This window comes from Muntiacus reevesi, chromosome 21 (genome assembly GCF_963930625.1).
Source record: "Muntiacus reevesi chromosome 21, mMunRee1.1, whole genome shotgun sequence".
In the NCBI taxonomy this organism is placed as follows: domain Eukaryota; kingdom Metazoa; phylum Chordata; class Mammalia; order Artiodactyla; family Cervidae; genus Muntiacus; species Muntiacus reevesi.
In genome coordinates this window covers 12859944-12874225 of record NC_089269.1, presented here as the reverse complement: position 1 = coordinate 12874225, position 14282 = coordinate 12859944, and the positions used below count along the sequence as shown (strand labels likewise).

The 14282-nt window shown below is 35.4% G+C and overlaps 1 non-coding gene across 1 annotated transcript; it reads right to left on the bottom strand.

Moving 5' to 3' along the window:
- Positions 1-10311: 10311 nt before the first annotated feature.
- On the bottom strand, positions 10312-10475 carry LOC136152549 (U1 spliceosomal RNA). The gene has a single exon (XR_010660229.1). It is a non-coding gene; the product is annotated as a U1 spliceosomal RNA (small nuclear RNA).
- Positions 10476-14282: the final 3807 nt, after the last annotated feature.

Here is a 14282-nt window from a genome sequence, read left to right as displayed (position 1 = left end):
TATTAAATAAAAATATAATTTCATTATAAAAGTATTCATCTATGTTGTATTAATTGCTATTAACATATCAATTAACACTGATACCCTAACAGTGTTTTAACAAATTATCATAGATATAGAAATAAAAAGACTGTAAATCATAAGCAATAAATTTTCTTGGAAAGCTTCAAAAGTGAATTCAACATAATTAAATAGATTGCCAAGCGTTAAGTAAAAACAAAATACAAGATATTTACTTTTCAAAAACAAATCAACAAAAGCACGGTAACTCATCAATGCCTTTGAGAAATGCTACCTTTAGAAAACAGCCCAGTCAATCAGCTGCAGTATTTGTTAGGAAATGAGAAAACCTGGGTTACTTGGTTTAACTTCACCTTTAATGTTGGGACATTGAACAAATCATTTTTATCTTTCATATCTAAATGTCATTGGTAATATCCATGTCCATAGCATCCTTAAGTTTATTTTAAGACTAACAAATACAAGTGAAAAGTTTCCTTAAATAATAAAAAGTTATGTAAAATGATGGTTTCTATCAATTATTGAATGTTACATAAAAATTTCCAAACTAGATTATCAAATGACTCTTAATCATTTTCATTTAACAAATATTAGAGTCTATCTTACTTCTGTATCATCCCTTTTATTTTTCCATTTTAACACTGAAGAAAATATACTATCGTACTTTTAAATACTTTAAGTGGATATGCTGTGTGCCTTATAAAAATTTTAGCATATTTTATATTCATAAGGTACCAGTGATGGAAGGAATATAGGCATAATTTTACAGATAGCATAACTCTGATAGAAAAAATTATAAATGTAATTAGTTGGTATATCACTATGAAAAGTTGCCACAGTAAAGCTCGCCATTAAAACCTCTGAATAAGAAGTTGTCTGATAACTTATAATTAATTTAAAAACTAAGGCACACACAGTCACAAACACACATTTAGTCCATTTGGGCCATATAGAAAGATAAAAACTAACCTGGCATTCCTGGGAGTCCCACAGCTCATCCTCTCTAACAAGTCAAAATTACTTAAGAGTGAGCACAACACTCAGTAAGAACAGTCTTAAAGGAAGCTATGTGCGTGACTGAAAGGAGATATAAGTTACTAGGGGTCACAGTTAATTTTTAAATAGACACAGAAATACACAGTATGATGGGAAGCTGAGTAAAAGAAATCTTCCTGTGATTCATCTTGACTCCTCGAATCATTCTCTATTCCCCCAAGAGATATCAGAAGTGAGAAATGACTTATCAAATGCACATGCCACGGAGAAAAGTGAGGCTCAGTTTTCCTGCAGAGCTCATTCACAAAAGTCAAGCAATAGTAAAAGAATTACAGGTTTGTTTCTCAAAGAGCCCCTGATGGAGCCTGCTATCAAGATGATGCCTCCACCGTGAGAGCGAGCTGTGCCATCCGGAGGGAAAGGAGAAGGATAATCCTACCTACTGGGATATTTGTAAATGGTACCGGATTCAAATGCTTTCCACAGAGCTTGTAGGTTGGATTATCCCTTGCAAATGCCTGTTCTTATTTTCTGTTCTTTTCTTTGAGTCAACATTCTTTGCTTTTATCGATGCTGTGAGTAAGCAGTTACGACTAGACTTTACATGTCAGCAGACAGAAAAAACTACTCCGCTTTGACTTTTCATTGCAGATGAGTGCCTCTTGTCCCTTATCTTTGTCAGTTTCTTAACAGCTACATTTCCAAAATGTATCCGATAAGTGGAAATTTCATCCTCAGATTGATTAAGCTTCAACATTAAAACTTTAAATATCCGATGTGTCAAACTATTAGCAAAGTGAAAGTTCTTATGACAAGTTGAAACACCATAGTATATGAACTCACCTAAAATGTTCATTTATTAATCTAAACGTGGAAGGAGACATTCTGTTACTTGACAAGCATTATTAACCTAAAAAGTTCTTGGTTTATGTATATGAGTATCAAATTTCTAAGATCCGATGGCACTTTAAAATTACAGTGGAACCTTTTCTGAGTTGGACACATGTAATTAAGTTGAATGGTCATTGCTTTAGGCAAGTAGCCCATTTGAAGGATTTATATGATACAGTGTTCATACTATTTTTGTAATGCTCTGCAGACCAAGTAAAGATATCATCACAGGCGGATTCTTTACCAGCTGAGCCACAAGAGAAGCCCAAGAAAACTGGAGTGGGTAGCCTATCCCTTCTCCAGTGGGTCTTCCTGACCCAGGAATCGAACCAGGGTCTCCTTCATTGCAGGAGGATTCTTTACCAACTAAGCTATCAGCGAAACCCTGAGATATCATCAACCTGACATTATTCAGTGATTTTTTTTCCTTTTCTAATTAAGAGGATTTAATAATTAGCTAGTTTACTATCACTTCCATATTAACAAGAGTTAGGCTTCCTCTATGAGTACTTCATGTTTGTCAATATTGATGGAAAATTTAGCATTTTTATCTGCTAGCCTCTATCAACAGAGTCAGACATGACTGATGCGACTTAGCATGCATGCATGCACTGGAGAAGGAAATGGCAACCCACTCCAGTGTTCTTGCCTGGAGAATCCCAGGGACGGGGGAGCCTGGTGGGCTGCCGTCTATGGGGTCGCACAGAGTCGAACACGACTGAGGCAACTTAGCAGCAGCAGCAGCAGCCTCTATCAATTATGATTAGAAAGATTTTAGTTCCTTATTACTATTAGTTTAAATGAAATATAAAAGGTACTTTTTGCTAGAATACTTTATAATCTATATTTGCAGAAGCTATAGATATTCTTGTGATGTTCTTAGATCAAATAAAATTTTTTATCAATAATTGTGTAAGTAAAGACTATTTTTAATTTTTTAAAAAAAGTTTCTGTGGCAGAGTCTTTAGCAGATAATTCTGCTTTTTTCCATATAGACAGTGTGTAAGAACTGTCTGTTGTGAAATGTTCACAAATTCTTAAATCTGAAAATTCCAGTATAGCATATAAAATGCTCCATACAAATTTTGTAAAGTTTAACTTCTTCAGAGATACTGTATGATGTGTAGAGAATAAAGCAAAATTGAGATCTCAATTCTAAGTGTTTAGCCTGACCTGCTAATTAAGTCATTACTCATCCCATCATAGGCCAGTGGTTTACTTTTATACTTTTACGCCTAGACCAGTGGAGTTTCTTGGAAAATAGTCAATCTCAAACATCAAACTGTGAGTGCAAAGTGTCTGTTGTACACAATGCATTATGACAACCAAAAATTTGTTATTCTAACTGATGGGTTCCTTATAATTTTGCAGGCGTACTGCAGTCATCCACTCACAAAACCTCTCTCTCTCTCCCCTCAACCCCACATCTCCATCTCTCTCTCTCTCTCTCTCTCTCTCTCTGTCTGTCTCACACACACACGCAAACACACAAACACATGATGTACAAATACAGCTGATAAATACCCACTGACTTTTGTTGCTAATATTCAGTCTAAAGTACTTGATAGAATGCAAGAAAAGGAAAAATAAGGCAAAAAAATATATAGTAAATATAAAATACAAAAGAAAATACCATATGTAAAAATAAATATCAACTAATACAATACAATAACACAATATTAAATTGTAATAAGATAATTTGTATTGTAATAATACAATAAAAACATAAATAGATTAAAATTTCCTATTAAAATTGAACCAATAACTCATTCTCACAGTCATCTAATATATATGTGGCACTACTAGACTTTGTAGAATGTGAAGAGATAGAGGTAAAATTTATTTCCTCATGGAGTTTACAAGCCTCTAGCTATTTTTTAAATCAAAGAATGGAGTATTGCCACCCAACAAGAACTTGATATATGCAAAGAAAATGACAAGTCAAATCACTTTATTTAATCTTTCCCAATGTTTAGGGGAAAACCCATATTTGTCAATACACAAGTTTCTTCATGTAACTGCCATTTTGATATGTTTATTTCCTAAATATTATCCATATTTCCTTAAAGAAATGTATATCCCCATTATTGGCATCCCCCAATGAAGATACTTTTATTGATCTTAAGGATTTTTAGGTATAAAAGATCGTTTTAAACATAAGAACACCTCTGATTTAAATTTATTTTCAAACAAATTTAAAAGGATATGTAAAGTAGATAAATCTACTTTAACCTTGCCCAAAGACTGTGATTTAATGAGATGCCCTCTCTCTTACCCTCTGTTTAGACCAAAAACAAAACCGACAACTCAGGTGGAGAAGTGGTAAATGAGAAACGAAACTTCCCCCGTGGTTTCATGTTTAAAGCAAAAAAAAAAAAAAAAAAAAACAGGTTTAGAGGAGCTGAAGGTAGATGGAGATGGCAACTCTATTTCTAGTGAAAAAGATGTTCATGCAATGCAGATCTGACTTGTATGCATTAATAAAAAATACTTTTAAATTAGTAAAGAATTGAAAAATGAAGTCAGTGCAGAATTGCATAACTTACACAGACTTTAGGATTTTAAATTACAGTAGTTTCACTTATATAACTCAAAATACTGCCAGTAAACTTATGAAAATATTTAGCATGCTAATCAAAGATGATCAAATTAAAATAAAAAATCTAATTTTACCTATTAAGTTAGCAAATATTTAAACATTAAATACTGAGGCTTACCAGAATTAGAGGTGTGGAGTGTGGGCAAGACTTCTTGGATTATTGATTGAGTATAACTTGATTAAGCTTTCTCTAGGATATTTATAAAATCTATGAAAAGAAATTCCACTTCTAGGATTTTACCATGCAATGTAATTATGGCAACATGCAAAGATATACATTCATGCATTTTTATTGCAGCACTGTTTGCAAAAGAGACTGGTACATATTAAGAGCTTGATAAATAATAGTTGAGAAATAACTCCATCTTAGATTACAGGTGAAGAAAACAGAATTCAAAGAAATCAAGTTTCACATAATTCTTAATGAACTGAATAAAAAATGAAACCTGATTTCAGTCAAACTGAATCCTATGCAATTCCAAAGCTCATGCTTTTTCCACGATATCATATTTTTTTCCTCTTTCCCCCTTACTCTTTAATAGACTCTGTTAACAACCTTCACTTGTTTATTATTTTTTCCAATGCAAATCTCTCAAATCACCAAACCCTTTGCCTGTACTTGACTAACATTGCCTGAGGGAGAAGGAAGTCCATTTTACTGAAAATTTTTTTTTAAAAGAAAAACATTTTCTTGTAACATGTTTCCCATGATCTCTTAATTATGACCTTTCAGAAACAGCATCTTCCATCCAACAGTCACTAAAAATTCTTATCTAGAAAAACAGATACATGCTGCATGTAAGAAATGGACAATTATCTATTTTACTCCCCCTCTCACCCAACCCCACACCAAAGGATAGTAGCATTATGACAGAGGCTTTCACAGGAAAACACTTATTTAAATAGTGAATACGTACTAAGTAAGAATCATAGTCTCATTTTCCTCATCCCTCAAATGTTTCTAGTCCCAGATTTCTGAGAATATACCCATAGCAAAAAGAAAAAGTAAATATAGTGCCAAAGCTCACGCTATAGACAGTGTGGGCAATAGCAGCCTCAACTGGTCCAGAAATTGATGTTTCACCGTCTTTCTTATTAGCGCTATTTATTGTGCCCAGAAGCTGCCCTGATCTGCGTGCAGAAGACATTCAGTAGCGAGTGCTCCTGTCTTTCAGGAACTTTGCTTACACTTTTCAGAAGGCACATTTGTATAAATGGCTTTCTGATCTCAGTAGGGACTCTCCAATGTAGTTTTGAGAAACATGGAAGTTTCTCAGATTAGGAACATTATTGTTGTTGTTCAGTCGCTAAGTCATGTCTGACTCTTTGCAACCCCATGAACTGTAGCACGCCAGTCTTCTTGGTCCTTCACTATCTCCCAGAATTTGTTCAAGCTCATGTCCATTGAATAGGTGATGTCATCCAACCATCTCATCTTCTGTCACCCCCTTCTCCTCCTGCCCTCAATCTTTCCCACATCAGGATCTTTTCCAATGAGTCAGCTCTTCACATCAGGAGGCCAAAGAATTAGAGCTTTAGCTTCAGCATCAATCCTTCCCGTGAATATTCAGGGCTGGTTTCCTTTAGGATTGACTGGTTTGATCGCTTTGTCCAAGGGACTCTCAAGAGTTTTCTCCAGTACCACAATTCGAAAGCATCAGTTCTTCAGTGCTCAGCCTTCTTGTAAACATTGTAAACTTATAAACATTATAAACTACCCCAAACATAAGGTAAAAACTTGATTTAAATTTACGTTAAATTAGAAATAGTATTTACCATGCAGCATTTTTAGGAAGGGGAATTAAGAATGTTACAAAGTAAAATGATAATAAGGTTAATAATTACTGGCCCACAATTAAGGAAAAAGAAAATATAATTTTTAAGCATAAGAGAGCATGGTACTCAAGTATTAAACCTGCTATTTATTTTTAACAGCAAAGAATAATTACTTCAGCTTGCTTTATTTAGGGAATATATTAAAATGTTAATAATGGTTTTTTTATATAGTAGAACCAAGGACATTCACTTTTAATTTTAATTTATTTTTCTTTACATTTTATGAATATTCTACATTTCCTATAATGAATATGTATTTTCTTTTTTAAACTTTAATATAAAAGATGCTGGAATAAAATGTCACATGTGGCATAAAATACACATTAATATTTCAGTACAACTTTGCATCTTCCTCTAAAGTCAAAAATAGGGATTTTTTAAATGTCATGTTCAATTTTAAATTCCATATCCATAACTTTGGGATGATTTAACTTTGGACAAAGTCTTACCAAATTAAAGCTCAGCCAAGTCATATTTGTTCTCATATCAAATGCAGCAAGTAATTATTTGGGTCAAAGATTCCAATTTCCTTTTCTAAATTGACTTGCCCATTAAGTTAAATGTCAGCCTAGTTTGAGTCGTAGGTGCAGTTTTTACATTATTTTTTAAGTATTTTAACTTTTCGATTAAGTGTAAATTAGAACTGGTTCAATAGAATGATAGTTGACTATAGGTCTTACCAATTAATTTCAAATGCTCTCTTTCAGAACATTTGCAAATAATATTATATTTCTGGAAATAGTGCAGATATTTTCAAGTGAAAACTTTCTGAAATACAAGTAATGAACTTTTTATTTGAGCAGTCATACAAGAATGAATGGTGACTTTTAGCATTTTTCTACTTCACTTGGATTTACCTACAAAGTATTGTAGCATCGTTGACGTCTGAATATTGTTTACTAAGCTCTCAAGGAAGGAGAACCACTGGCCTAACATCAATTTTCCATTGTAACAGTACAGCTCTGTTACCAAGAAAAATGCACAGGGAAGTTGACGCATAATAAATATCTACAACTCTCATTTGGTACAAACGATCTATAAAGTGCTTCACGTGAATTTACACACTTAATTTAATCCAGTCCACCTTCCTCCCTTCCCCTTTTCTCATAGCAGTCAGACCCTCCATCTCAGTCCAGAGGTCTCTCCCTACCTTCTCTAGCTCCATCTCCAATAAATCTCTTGCCTATTCTTGTCTTGAGGTCTGCTTCTCTGCAAACTATAGCTAACATAGGAAGAAAAAAATTTTTTTTTCCTGAGAGAATAAAATTTTCTGAAGGTTTAAGAATTCTTTGGGAAAGTGCTTTTCTTTCCAACATGTCAAAATAGAGCATGCTATACAATGGAATACCAAGCCCTTTATGCATTTTCATACTTCATATATAAAATCACATGTAAAGCAGAGAATTATAAAAGTGTGCCTCTGACAAGTATCTTGATTATCTGGCTTAAGGAAAGTCCTCAATGACACCTTAAGTAATAGATAATAATTCTTGGTACTATAATGATAAGTAATATTGTAGCTATTATTGGAGTTTTCTTGTACCTTTCTCCCACTTCCCTGGAAAATTCAAATGAAGAATGCCTCAAAATAATGACATAACTACAAAAATGTAGTGTAATATAGTTGGAAACATAAGGGCTTTAAAATCAGAAAATTTGAGTTAGAAACCACAAAATCAGAAAATTTGAGTTAGAAACCATAACAGACCACTAGTAACATTGGTATGAATTTGGACAAGCTATCGACATTCTCTGCCTCAAGTTTTTACCTGTTAAATGAGGATAACACTCTTTTCCATGGAGTTGTTGAGATAAGTCACACAAATAATGTCTATTTTGTTTTTATATTATTTATTGATCCTACACTCATGAACATAAAAACATATATTTTAACAAATTTTAATTTTTAGTAATTTAATGGTGAGGACTTAAAATGTATCAAGTTATTGAAGTATATTTAAACTTCATGTAACATTGTATATTAGTCATAATATATACATACACCTAAACAGGCAGACCCAAAAAACCAGTGTCGTCATTCACAGCTAATAAATTTATTTTAGCTCTTGGACAACAAATTTTATCAACTATGCTTGAGAACTATTTTTATTCAAAGCATTATAATACATTTATTATTTAGTTCTTGCTAGTGCTATAACAGAAAATATTTTTAAAGCAAGAAGAGGATCAGACATAGATGTCTTTCCTTAGAAGTCTCTGTAAGTAAAGTTTTTCAGCTGGGTTAATTAACACAGTTGTGCATGTATATCTATAACTCTATCAGAAATTATGTATAAAGAGGGGAGAAGGAACTTTAGGATTTACGAAGCCATGGTTTTGCTCCGAAGATAGAAGAAAGTGCTAGCTACAGGCAAGAAGTTCTCTCTTTGAAAGTCAAAGCCTTTCTTGGCTTTGACATTTTTGATGAGTTAAAGTGCAGAAAACCTACAAATATAGATCTGCAAATGTTTAAAATGCTTCATCAAAGATCAAAATATCACAAACATTTTATTTATGTCTCTGTGTAGAGAAAATAAGAAATGTATTCTTCTTCCCGCTTGCCTATAATTGTGGTGCTTACAACATTGCCCTCTGGGAAAAACAACTGTTTTGGAGCAGGGGGTGTGGCTGGCAGGGGGACAAGTAAGATAAGAGACAGAATCATAATTGTTGCTGATTTTCCATTTATTTTAGGAAAAAGTTCCTCCTCTGTGGTTTTTTATATCTAAGATGACTAGCCAGCTGAGAACGCAAGGTGATGGGGAGGCTTCTCAGGGAGAGTTAGAACAGACAGGTGAAGCCTAGGAGAAAAATTCACCTTCTCCAACTGCACGTCAGCTCCACCCTGGGAGGGCACTGACCCAGGGGGAGAGGAGAATGACCTCAGAGTCACTACCCCCTCCATATCCTCCACCGATGGATAAGCCTGCCAAGATCAGCTTACTGCAGCCACTGAACCACCTTCACATGAATGCATGACTCCCATCTTCAATTTTTCTTTAACCATTTCTGTTTTTGTGCCTCTCCATTTTCCATTAAAATAAAAACAGCACTAATTTTTTTAACTGAATCAAAGATGCTTTAAATTCTTTGATGGCTTTACAATTTGAAAAAGTTTCATACACATGATTTCATATAATCCTATAATAACTTTTTTTTTCCTCCTACCCTATGTTGCCACTCCCCTTTTCCTCTCCCCACTGGTAACCACTGGTTTGTTCTTTCTATGGGTGAGTCTGCTTCTTTTGTTTTATTCACTAGTTTGTTATATTTTTTAGATCCATAAATGTGATGTTATATTCTTCTTTCTCTGTCTGGCATATTTCTCTAAGTGTAATGCCCTCCATGTCCATCCACATTGCTGCAAATGGCAAAATTTCATTCTTTTCTATGGCTGAATAGTATTCTATCACGTGTATGTGTGTATTCAATTGTATGTATGTGTATGCTGCTGCTAAGTCACTTCAGTCGTGTCCGACCCTGTGCGACCCCATAGACTGCATACATTTGACTCTTCTTTAATCCATTCATCTCTTGATGGACATTTAGGTTGCTTCCCATACCTTGGCATTGTAAACAATCCTGTTAAGAATATTGGGTTGCATGATCTTTTCGAATTAGTGTTTCTGTGTTTTTCAGATATGTCCCCAGGAGTGGAATTGCTGGGTCATATGGTAGTGCTATTTTTAGTTTTTTGAGAAACCTCCATTATGGTTTCCATAGTGGCTATACCAATTTACATTCCCCCCAACAGTGTACAAGTGTTTCCTTTTCTCCATGTCTTGACAACATTTGACATTTGTCTTCTTTTTGTTAATAGCCACTCTGAGAGATGTGCAGTGACAGCTGATTGTGAATTTGATTTGCACTTCCCTGATGATTAGCAATCTTTTCAAGTGCCTGTTGGCCATCTGCATTTCCTTTTTGGAAAAGTATACATCCACTTCTTTGGCCCACTTTTTTCCACTCAGGGGAATGCAAGAATGCAGTCCCCCTCCACCACAAGTTGTGCAGCCAAGTTTCCCACATTTGGAGAAATCAGAGGGGTCAGCACATCCAGAGTTCAATGGGTAAGTCTCACCTGGGGCAAACCACCTTCATGATCATGGTATCTCCCCTGCCAGGTAAGCATCCCATTTTTCAGCTGTTTTTTTTTTTTTTTCTTTTTGTATGAGCTATTTATATATGTTTAATATTAACCCTTTATTGATCATATCATTTGCAAAGATTTTCTTCCATATCCCCTCCTATTAAGTAGATTGTCTTTTGTTTTGTTAATAGTCTCCTTTGCTGTGCAAAAACTTTGAATCTTTATTAGATCCTATTTGTTTATTTTGCTTTTATTTCCTTTGCTTTAGGAGAAGGATCCAAAAAAACATATTGCTGTGATTTATGTCAAAGACATAAATCTGCCTATGTTTTCCTCAAGGAGTCTTAACATGTTAAAAAAAAAATGAGTTTTAATATGGTAAATGATTGTTTTTCCCCCTCGCTTTACTATAAAACACAGAGTGAGACACGATGAGAAAATCCTCATGGCCTTTAGAAATAACGTATTTGAAATTTTCAATATCGAAATCTAGTTAAATTCAGATCCAAATTCAGTTTGATTTATTGTGCCAAATTTCAAATGGAAATGTGCTTCTCTGCATTTTAAAATGTATAACAACTGTTTATAATATTCTGTTTAATACAGACATATCACTGTGCCTGACAGAGTTAAAGGCTTATTGATGCAATTTTTATAGAATACAACACAAACATTTATGCCAAAGGACTTGTAAAGTCATCTACCTCAACCCACTCATTTTTCAAATGAAGAAACTTAAGTGTAGAGTCTTATTCAGAGGCAAAAGTCCTTTGTGCTTTTTAAAAAAATCATTAAGCTGATACACATGGGTACTATTATAAACGTTGTTAAGATAGTGATACTTTTCTGTTGCTGGCGGCAAGTAGCCACCCCTGAGTACCCTACGTGCTCACCTCTCATGGCTTCTGTCCTCTTTCCTAGGAGCTCCGGGGCCCTTCAGCATCAACCAACTAAAGGGTTAACCCTTTGTAAGCAAGAGGCCCTTGGGAGACAGGCTCCTCCTGAAGTGGTGCCCATGAAGATGCAGGCTGTTAAAGGACTGTGAGCATCCCCCCTGCCTGCAGTCAGTGACCGAAACTTAAAATTCCCAGCTGCATGGGACACCTGCCAATGGAGCCAGCATCCATGCAGATGCTGTACCCCACCCTCAGGCAGTCATCCGCTCCTTCCCACCCAGCTCCTGTCTTTTGGTAACAGCTGAACCCACTCTCAGGCCCATAGAAAAGCCTTACTAGGCTTCAGCTCCCCAGTTCCTTCCACACCTCGGCCACAGTCACCACAGGGGAGCATGTGACCAGTCAACTGGGCTATTCAGAGTGCCGGGTCAGCACTGCCGTCTCCCCAGCTGGGCTGTATGAAAACTTACAACCACCTTATCAACAGCAAGGGGGCCAGTCAGAATAAAATTAATGTGGTTAACAGTTAAGAGAGAAGACAGAAAAACAGAGCAACACAAAACAAAATCTTAAAACTGAGTTTTTACTGGCATGGCTGAGCTGCTAGATCAATGAACCTCAGGTCCTCCCTACATCTGGACTTTTCAGTCACCCGAACTTCAACCTGTTTACTGGTTTCTCTTGTTGTTTAAACCCATTTGAGTTGAGTTTTATTTCAAACCTCAAAGGTCCTCGAGCAGTTTTGTGAGAATTCTCCAGTACAGCACTTTAGTTAAAATTATCACAAAGTTATAAAACAAAACAGAATTTCCCAAAATGTGTTCCAAAGAACATGAACTGTAAGAGAAGTTAATAGTTATTATGGTCCTGGAGAGAAACAGCTCAATAAAGTCTAGTAAAAGAGACCTGAATCATCTCACAAAGAAGATTTGTGGTGTACTCAAAATATAACTTTTATTTTTTATTCTTATCTAATCTTTTTTGAATGTATTCATTACAGTAATTGTCCCTTGCCTGAAGACCTTGGGAGATTTATTGACTTTTCTACATATTTTGAGGGGAAGACTTTTAAATCTCAAATCACAACATTAATTCAGAAAACAAAATAACTTTGTTCTTTTCTTCTCACCATTCACCTAATAACCAGTTCTTTGGGGAAAGCTGGGGTGGGGTAAGTTGCCAGATTTAATAGATAAAAATACGAGACGCCTAGTAATATTTGAAATTCAGATGAATGGCATATATTTTTTTATTATAAACATGTCCCAAATATTGCATGGGATATACTTATATTTATAATAAAAAGTGTTAATTGTATACCTGAAATTCAAATTTAACTGAAGATCTTGATTTTTTTCTAGGAATGGTAAGTAAAAGCAAGGAGAAAAGGTAAGGGGAGTTATAGTTCTTACTTTGCTGAATGACTATATGTTCTTTGGGCATGGGGGATGGTGAAGGTGACTCATATGGGCCAACATCTGGGTTGTTTAAAAGTTTCTTCATAGGGGAACCTCTCCAGCATCAATACTCAAGACTTGAGTGATAACTCCTCATTCCCTCAGGATGTCCATGTCCCCTGGTCCATCAGGTGGGAGACAGAGATTTGTCCACACCAGATACAGATTTGTCCCCATACATCTTTGGCCCTACACAGACTGGCCTCCAAAGGGCAAAGCACTTGGAACGTGCCTGACACGGTATATGTGCTCGATAAACATCAGCTGTTATTAATAGTAGTGGTATCAGCATTAGTAGCAGTTTAAGCAGTAGTACTGGGGTTGCCTAGGTGACAATTTAAAAATGGCAAACTGAGTTTTGATTACATTGAAACGTGTCACTTTGCAAATCCATGTGTTTCTGATTTTACTGGTCTGAAAAAGTAAATGTTTCCATTCATTTCAATATGGCTAAGTGAATCAAAATGCCTGTAGAGTCCCTAAACAATACTATCATTTTCGTATCCTCTTGTATTGAGTTGACCAAAACGTTCATCTTGGTCTTTCCATAACATCTTACAAAACACTGAAATCAAACTTTTTGGCCAACCCAATATTTTAGCCATGTAAAACCTTCTTTGAAATGTAGACGTTTTCACATAGTTAGAAGATATATAATTAGGAATTACTTTGTGTCTTTTATTTTTAAAGAAAGTGAGGTAAAGTGTTAGTCATTCAGTCATGTCCAACTCTTTGTGACCCCATGAACTGTAGCCCACCAGGCTCTTCTGACCATGGGTTTCTCCAGGCAAGAATATGGGAGTAGGTAACCATTCCTTTCTCCAGGGGAATCTTCTCTACCCAGGGATCAAACCCAGGTCTCCCACATCGCAGGCAGATACTTTACCATCTGAGTCACCAGGAAAGCCCCATTCTCCTTCAAAGAAAGGAGGGTGCTTAATCCAAAAGAAACAAATATTATTAGCAACTTTGGATAAGAATATAATAATTACAGAACACAACATTGTCTATCTTCTAACCAAATTTTCAGAAAACTGCATTTTTGTTTTGTGATTTTTAAACTTTTCTAGCTCTGCCTGAAGCCACAATCTTATGACTTGGGGTACAAGACAAGCATCCCACTGTCATTCATTTTTAAGCAACTTCTCACTTGCGCATGCAATTCAGAAAGGGAGGAAAGAAAAACAGCAAACCCCACCAGCGTGTGCCTCAAGATCACTAATTTTAAACACAGAGTTGTATCCTAACTTGCCGTAAGCAGCACGCCAAGGAAAAGTGGGCTCTAGATGAGCTGGTGAAAAGCACTCATCAGAACGTTTGGGTCTGAGTAGTTCAGCAATCTTGAGAAGCAATTCCATTCAATTTCAACAGACTATATCATCATGGTGTGAGTTGTGTCTGCCTCAAAAAAGATGTGTTGAAGTCTTAACCCCCAGTCCCTTAGAATGTGACCTTATTTGAAGACAAGGTCTTTATAATCAAATTAAAATAGGGTA